This window comes from Mytilus galloprovincialis, chromosome 6 (genome assembly GCF_965363235.1).
Source record: "Mytilus galloprovincialis chromosome 6, xbMytGall1.hap1.1, whole genome shotgun sequence".
NCBI classification, from domain to species: domain Eukaryota; kingdom Metazoa; phylum Mollusca; class Bivalvia; order Mytilida; family Mytilidae; genus Mytilus; species Mytilus galloprovincialis.
In genome coordinates this window covers 75,037,409-75,040,138 of record NC_134843.1, presented here as the reverse complement: position 1 = coordinate 75,040,138, position 2,730 = coordinate 75,037,409, and positions in this window count along the sequence as shown.

Sequence of the window (2,730 nt, the reverse complement as noted above, 5' to 3'; positions counted from 1 at the left end):
GAGATCAGGGTCCTATCTTCAAAACGAACGACAAAGGTGCCCGTAAAATAGTCATTGCTAACTTCAATGACAAAATTGAAATTAAAAGATTCGGAGACAAAAAAATGTTAACAGATGTAACAAAAATAAAAAGTGACAAAAACAATTGCGTTTATCTTATCGACATTTTATCGAAAAAAATAAACGGAAGAATTATTGCAATGTACCCAGATGGTCTAACCAAGTGGATTTATGAAGGAAACACTGATACAGATAGCTTTACACCATCAGATTTAGTAGTCACCAATTTGGGCAAATTGATAGTGTCAGACATGCACAGCTCCGTGCTTTATATAATTGACAGTATGGGGGAGTTTATTCAAAAGTTTTCTTTAAAAACAATGGGTATTTTAAACTCACTTTGTATTGATATCGATAATAATGATGAGTTATACATTGGTTGCGCGAGTGACACGAAAACCCCAGAAACATCAAAGCTGTATGTTATTAGTTTTACTATGTCTTAACAAAGAGGTTCTATTAAAAGAATGTTAGCATTTTTGCATTTTATTTTGTGTTCGTAATTTGAAGGAGGAAGGTTTTTCGAAAATGTTTTATTCCTTACTGCTAACCTTGATTTTACTTTCCTATGATTAGTGATTACTAGAAGTTTGGGAAACATCATGAGTGCATTAATACCTCCTCCACACTCTTATTCAATTGACTACAGTTTCGTTAACTTCCCGATTTTGACTCCCCGAGTGAAACAAAAAGATAGCAATGTACCAATGACTCTATCGGAACAGTACTGCAATATTTGGCGATTTTACAAAGGTGGAAGATTCGTATGGTTCTTGTGGTTAAATATTTCATTTAAACTAAATACTTGTCCACAGATTTGTAGATATGGGCTGATTGTTTTGTAAGTTCGTATAAATGATGTCATAGAGATCAAACAAGCAGATGAGGTTTTGTTCTGCCTGAGGTCGGATTTCTGGTGTAATAACAATTCTTTGATAAGGAAAATCTGATTAAAAAAATTATTGTACTTGTCTGGACTTTTTTTTAAATTCTGTCTGCCACAATGTGAGCTTACTTTTGGTACAAAGTGTATTATGGTGAACTGCGGATCAAATTTTCTTTTCATTCTGGTATTACAACCCTTGGAATTCATTAAAATTGTTTTCATCCGAACTTTTTTTGTAATGCCTACAGATCTGGAGCAGATTTATTGTCCATCAATTAATGATGCACAAAACAAAACTTCAACAAATCAAAGCAGTTTCTGGATTAACTTTCATCAACACCAAAAATATTTAAGACAAATGCATGATAGGGGTTTAAGATCATCAAATCTGATACAGGCCTAATAGTGGAGCGGCGAAAGTTAAAAAAGTCGCTTAGTTAACGAGTTTAAATTACCTAAATACCTCATGGGATTTTAATGGCTTAAAATGTCTATCGATTATTCAACTTCTGAAAAATGTTTGTCGTCAAAATAAAATGTGGTACAAATGACGTTAAAAATAGCCTTAACTGACGTTACCCAACTTGCATCGTATACCCCACTGCTGATTCGGTACTCATATTTCATATCAAACACGTTCTAAAAAATAATTTGTGAACGAAATTGGTAAATATAGTTATTCTTGAACTTCATACAATTTAAGAGCATTTTTAAAAAGTCCTATATGGAGAGCACAATGCATCTGAAAATGGTTGAAAATAACAGTGAAAAATCATCGTTTTTCACCTAGCATTATTTGCACGTGCAGTATAGTTGTATTTTAAAGGCACAACAATAAAGCCGTCGTATAATACTTCAATCGACTCGATTTACTTTTTGCAGTAAATTATTTATAAGATAAATATTTGGCTAAATATCGGCTTTTTATTGAGATTTGAAGTCCGAATATTTGTCACAAATTTACCGACATTGTTGTGGTTTCTATTTATAGTCCAACATTCAGCAATTTTTCGAAGGTTGATTGTAGTCGTTTTCAAGCATATTTCTTGTTCATTTTGTAATTTCCGAAGCTTTGTGATTAATTTATATTGTTTGGTATTGTTGTGTATTAGATTTTGTTGATTTCAACGGGAAAAGTGAATATCATTGTAGGGTTTGTTTGGTTTTCAGGTGTGTTTGATTTGTTTCTTATTTCATCAAATGGACAATTTATCAGTCTCATTAAAACTAGTCCCTCCGAATGCCAAAAAAAGGAGAGTGGAAGTTGGTGTTGACAATTGCATTATCTGCAATTCTGTTGATGATGAAAATTTGATAAAAAAATCAACGGAATCTGGAAGAAAAAGCCTGATAAATGCTGCAGCAAAGAGACGTGATGATTTGTTCAGTTTTTTTTATGAGTTCTGCAATGAAATATCTAGTAAATTACCCGTATTTAGGTACCATAGATCATGTTTTAAAAGCTACACAAGTAAACATAATTTAAAAGCAGTAGCATGTTCTTCAGCTGAAAAGGAAACACCAGATATAAATTACGATTTCTCTAATTCTTTGGTGCCTGGAAATTATGATCACCCTCTCGATACATCAAAGTGTATTATTTGCCGCAAAATGTCACATAAAAGGGTGAAAACATTACATACCATTTCATCCGCTGAACGGTTAGCCAATCTTAAAGATGCTGCTATTAGAGCATGCGACGCTGAAATGATTGATCGAATAGAGAAAGAGAATTTGCTCAATAAAGCAGTGTATCATGCAGCATGTCTAACTACATACTTGGC